This window comes from Camelus bactrianus, chromosome 15, assembly GCF_048773025.1.
Source record: "Camelus bactrianus isolate YW-2024 breed Bactrian camel chromosome 15, ASM4877302v1, whole genome shotgun sequence".
Classification (NCBI taxonomy): domain Eukaryota; kingdom Metazoa; phylum Chordata; class Mammalia; order Artiodactyla; family Camelidae; genus Camelus; species Camelus bactrianus.
In genome coordinates, this window is record NC_133553.1 from 18,218,681 (window position 1) to 18,224,680 (window position 6,000).

General features: G+C 41.8%; 1 long non-coding RNA gene across 4 annotated transcripts in view; it reads right to left on the bottom strand.

Annotated features, from left to right (window-relative positions):
• LOC141573456 (uncharacterized) overlaps positions 1-723 on the bottom strand; it is an 89,090-nt gene extending 88,367 nt beyond the window's left edge. For all 4 annotated transcript variants that reach the window (XR_012499183.1, XR_012499186.1, XR_012499185.1 and 1 more), the window contains exon 1: positions 584-723. This is a non-coding gene — a long non-coding RNA (uncharacterized LOC141573456). The remainder of the gene's footprint in view (positions 1-583) is intronic.
• Between the last annotated feature and the right edge of the window lie 5,277 nt (positions 724-6,000).

Consider the following 6,000-nt stretch of genomic DNA (forward strand, 5'->3'; position numbering starts at 1 on the left):
ACATGTGAAAGAGAGATGGAAGCTTGTGTACTGGCATTAAATTCTATTTAATTTTAAATTAAACTTAAATTCCATTACATTGAATTCCAAATTAATTATTCCCTAGTTAAGAATGAATGCACACTGCCCAAAGTTAATTGATCAGGATATAAGGGTAAAAATAATTCTAGATGAAGTTATGGTGGTAATTTCTAGAAGAATTAAAAGCAGAAGTGCTTATCTTTGGGAGCATGAGGGTTTGAGGATGAGGAGATATTTAGAAAGAGTTGTTCTTATTTTGTATCCTCTGTGCTGCTTAGATAGATTTTTTTCTATAATGTACGTGTGGTGCTTTTGTAATATAAAAGCAATTTTTAATCAGTAATTTTTCTGTTAGGGAAGAAAACAGCTGGAGGATGAAGTCTATGGAAATGTTTCTGGAAGCTTAATAATAAATGTCACTAACAAAGCAGTGTTGAAAATAATGAATTTTTGAATTTTGAAATGCCTTGAAGTTTTTCTCAAATTGTAAATCTCCCAAAGCGTGTTCATCCAAGCCCTACGTATCAGACGCACTACTAAGTTCAAATTATAAAAATCTTACCTGTAATTGAAGCCAGCTGCAACCTTTTTGACAAGGACTAATTGCCGATAATGATTTAAGTGCTGTAAATTCACATGCCACAATTGTTTTAAGTAGAGGAACCTCTCACAGCTTTCTCTGAAAAGAACTGTTCATCTTTGCTGCTGACTTATCAAATCCTTCAGTCACCTGTTTGCCATCATTTTCATGAGCTGATAACGTGTTTATTAGAGTCATAATGTGCAGGTGGAGGAATAAAGGTCTCATTTGATGGCTCTGGAATTTCATTTGACATTTCAATGTGGGAAAAGTTGGCTGAAGCACCAGCCTTGGCTACAGCAGAAAAAGACAGTGAAGGCAGCATAAACCTTTTAATTCAAGGCAAATGAAAAGTCAGCATCTGTTGACGGTCAGTAGCTTTAGATGGTAGAACAGGGGAAAACCCATAACCTGTAAGATGGTCCTTTTACCTGCTATAAACCAGGGGTCCTTTGTGCCAGTAAAACTGGGAGCCTGCTGGCTTGGGGTAGGCTGTCTTCCTTCATGCTCAGTATGCCTGTGTCTCTTTGGATGCATCTGATCACTTCAACTTTTCGTCAGCATTTCATCAGTTTCCATTGTCTGCTCATTGCTAAGGTTTGGAGTGCTTCGTACACCTCTGGAGGGTGTGAATTGTTGCACCTCTAGTTGTGGAGACAGGAGCAACTTGGCAGCATATATTCAAGAGTTAACCTGGCCTTTGACTTTGCAATTCTACAGCTAAGGATTTCGCTAAAGAAAAGAAGGAGTCCTGTGCAAATTTCTGGCCACAAGGATTTCTCCAGGGTATTGTTTATAACAGTGGGAAACTGGAAACCATCTACAGGGCTGACAATGGGGGATTGATCTGATACCTTAGTGCTCAGACCTGGGAAAGATGTGCAGGGACAGGTCACTATGGAACCAGAGACATCTAGGCTCCACAGCCAGGACACCCGCTTGCCAGTGTAAATCTTTAACTTGTTGGCTACACAAGCACTGTCAGCCTCAACTTCCTCATTTTAAAATGACAGTAGGGGTGTGGGTTTATTTCTGGGCTCTCTATTCTGTTCCATTAAGCCACACATCTGTTTCTGTGCCAATACCATGCTGTTTTGATGACCGTAGCTCTGTAGTATTGTCTGAAGTATGGGAGGGTTATTCCTCCAGCCTCTTTCTTTTTCTTCAGTATTGCTGTGGCAATTCTGGGTCTTAAACGTATCCCTGTTTTAGATTTCGACTGTTCACAGACTCTCAGAATGCAGAGAAAACTGAAGTGTTATCTACTGTAACCCTCTCACTCAACTGAGGAAGCAATAAGAGGGTTCAGCAAGGAGAGCTGGCTCCCTGCCTCCCCCCAACCCCATCCTCTGCACAGAGAACCAGCCCCAGAGCGGGGGCTTCCCTGCAGCCTCGGAAAGCGTACTGGAATTGGATGTCCGGATCTGAGTCTCTCCTGGCTCCATATCTATCTGGACTCCCTCTTATTCTATCTTGGGTATAGTGCCTGGCCCAAAGTAGGAACTCAACAAATACTTTTTGAATAATCTCTAATGGAAAAAAAAATATGTAAATGAATATATGTATGTATATGAATGACTGGGACATTGTGCTGTACACCAGAAATTGACACATTGTAACTGACTGTACTTCAATTAAAATAATAAAAAAGACTAGGAATAGACTTACCATATGACCCAGGAATCCCGCTCCTGGGCATATATCCAGAAGGAACCCTACTTCAAAAAGACACCTGCACCCCAATGTTCATAGCAGCACTATTTACAACAGCCAAGACATGGAAATAGCCTAAATGTCCATTGACAGATGACTGGATAAAGAAGAGGTGGTATATTATACAATGGAATAATATTCAGCCATAAAAATGACAACATAACGCCATTTGCAACAACATGGATGTCCCTGGAGAATGTCATTCTAAGTGAAGTAAGCCAGAAAGAAAGAAAAATACCATATGAGATATATGTGGAATCTAAAAAAAAAAAAAAAGTACATAAATACAAAACAGAAACACTCTCACAGACAAAGGATACAAACTTGTGGTTGCCAAGAGGGCAGAGGGTAGGAAGGGACAGACTGGGATTTCAAAATTTGTGGATGTGCTCTACACTGGAATTTGACACAACATTGTAAAATGACTATAACTCAATAAAAAAAAATGCTAAAAAAAATAAATAAATAAAAGAGAAAGAATAAATAAATAAGTAAATAAATAAATAAATATAAAAACAAATACTTGCTGGATAAATGCCTGAACCAATGACTCGCCTGTGCACTCAGATGATGCCCTGCTCCCGTAAGTGTCAGAGGACCTACACAGGGCTAGGAAAGCAGCCGCTAAGCCTTTGGGGTGGGGAGTGGGGAACTCAGAAAGACTTCCTAGGGCACTGAGCCAAGTCCTGGAGGAGGCAGCCAAGAGATCTCCAGACCCAAGAAAGAGCCCTAGGAACCGGAAACACATTGTAAGTCAGGGAAGAGAATATTGTCTTAGGCCAAAGGTCTGTACAAGATCATGTGTTAGGAAATCAGGAAAAGAGAAGTGACATAACCAGTCCATCCTTCCATTCCTTTCTCGGCCAACTAAAGAGGGCAGGGGGCTATTTGGGGAAAATGATTTAAGATTGGTTCCTAGCTGGTAAGGGTTTAATGGGTCTTTCTGTGCAGACAACCTTTGCATTTTCACCGGGGCATTCTGACTTCACCCCCAGGAACGTGAGAATTGCAGGTAATTAGGGCGGGGTGGGCAGGAAGGGGTTCTCTCCGGCGAGGAGTGCCTGGCGGTCTGCGGTAAATCAGCGCGCACTGACAGCGGGCTTCTCCACCCGAGGAATCCTGCCAGAGAGACTCTGTAAAAGACAACCCCACACACCTTCCCACCGGCAGCGCGACCCCCGGCCCGCTAGCATGCCCTCTGACAAACGTGCTCCCCGGGCCATTTTTATGGTAGATTTTCTTTTTTCATTTAAAGCTAATCACATTATCCTTCTCATCTGCTCTCTGTTCCTCTTACCATTTAAGAGAGGTTGAAAGGAGTTCAAGCACACACACACACACACACACACACACGCACGCACGCACACACACACAGTCACTGATTTTTCACCACTTGTCCCCTGCTCATACACACATAAGATGTTCCACTTGGTCCTGTTGGAACCCATTATTTCCCTGGCAGACTTGATGTCTGTTTTGATAGGAGCAATTTATCACCCTGGTGAAATCACACTGCTGTTTGGAAGGCAGGGTCGGGATTTCTGAATCCCTTTCCACGGGGAGTGAATTTAATTCCCAGGGGTGGGAGCGGTATTAGGAGATTCAGCCTGCCGCCCCTGTGGCATCGGAGACGGTGTCTCCCAAAGTGAATGGCAGCTGAGTCTCCTGCCCACCCCGCTTCCCCCATCCACGCTGTGCTAGAAAAGTCTTCACCCTTCTGAGCACGGAGGAAGCTCGATTTAGGGCGTGGAATCCAACGAAGTAGGGTATAAAACAATGGTTTAAGTGAATAACGAATTTAAACCAATAAAATTGATTTGTAGAGCATTTCCACTCTATTTTTCGTGTGTATGAGTTTTTAAAATTATTTTTCATTGAAGATACTTTTTGCAAAGGGTCCATTTTTAAGTTTCAATCCAGGTTCTTGCTCTATTTGAGCCAACTTCTTCTTGCAATTTATAGTCTCGTGTCCCCATTTGCTTTGTAGTTCAGGTTAGGAGGTCACAAAGCCTTTTGGAATTCCCTGGGGAGCTTTAAAAGCTCTGAATGCCTAATTCCCATCCCCAGGGAGTCGGGGACAATGCCTGAGAATCAGAATTTGTATAAGTTCCCCAGGTGATTCTAATGTACAGCTAAGTTTGAGAACCACTGCTATATTTTATATAATACATAGTTTATATGTATAGTATTTATGTAATCTATAATATAATGAGCTTGAATTTTTGAAAGAAGCGTAACAGAATTTCAAGTTAGACATCCATCTTACAACTGTTCATCTATTTCATTTTTTTAATTCTACCTTTTTAACTAATTTTTTAAAGGTTTTAAATGTTTATTTATTTATTTATTTATTTATTTATTTATTTATTTATTTATTTATTTATGGGGGTGGGGTAATTAGATTTATTTACTTATTGCATGGAGGTACCAGGGATTGAACCCGGGGCCTCAGGCAGGCTAAGCATGAACTCTAACCACTGAGCTCTACCCTCCCCACCCTTAACCTACTTTATATCTCTTTTACATGAACCAGTCCCGACTTATTAATCATTTCATTGATCAAGTCGGTATCTGGACAAATACGGCTTAACCAGCAGGGACAAGTGAGTTGTTCATGTGATGAACTGTCTTCACCTTCTTTAAAATTTGCCTGAAAGCAGGGATTCTGGCAGAGAGCAGTACTTGTGCTCTGTGGATTGTTCCCAGTTGGTCAAACAGCTCGCTTGCATCAGTTCAACTCCACGCGCTACTTGGTATCCATTCACTGTGCCAAGTCATGGCCACGTGTCTCTGCTCCCCATCTCTGCTCCTCACCCATCACCCATCCACCCATCCTTCCAGCCACTCAACAGTTGTCAGGCACTGGTGGAAAATAATAAATGACACAACTTCCCTTTTAAAGGAGTCCACAGCCTGGTGTGGAAAGAAGACAAGTTAACAGAAATCAGAGGAAAAGGAGAGATGAGCTGAGATGCCCAAGGAGCACACAGATGGGCACCTAACACTGCATCGGGGCAGGGCAGACGGCTGTCACAATCACAAGAAAAAAGGACTGCTATTTTGGCAAAGTGGCTTTTTGTATCATTGAACTATTGATCATTATCTGCATCGTCTGCAGAGAAAGATGATCCCCACATACAGGTATAACTGTATCTCTTTCCATCTTCATTCAGTCATTCATTGGCACTTAATAAATATATTATTCCACAATTAGATCATTAGTGAAAATATGAAATAGTAGAATTCATTTTCTGATTGAGATATTCTTCGTTTGAGAAATAACATAAGTACCAAAAACTCTTGGTTTTGGTCTCGCTGGTTCCACGGCTCTTTTTAAAAGTGCAAAACTTACATCCAAGGACGGATGTCCCCATGAGGAAGGCTGTCAGCGGGGTCAAGAACACTGCAGTCTTGCTGGGGCTCCCTGTTTAATCATTGACATTGGGGATTTCTTCACATTAGTAGGTCAGCACATGATAAAGCATGTGACTATTTTAAGACCAAACAAATGAAACTGGAGAACCAGGGACCAAGGCGAATACCTAGAATTCCTAGGCAGTCACCTAGAAGAAATGTCACCAGTGAGTCAGGGGACAGACCAGGACCAAGTCACCTTGTCCACGTACTTTAAGTGACTGCTTACAGGGCTACATAAAAAGCAAGCATGAAACGGGATAGAAATGAAA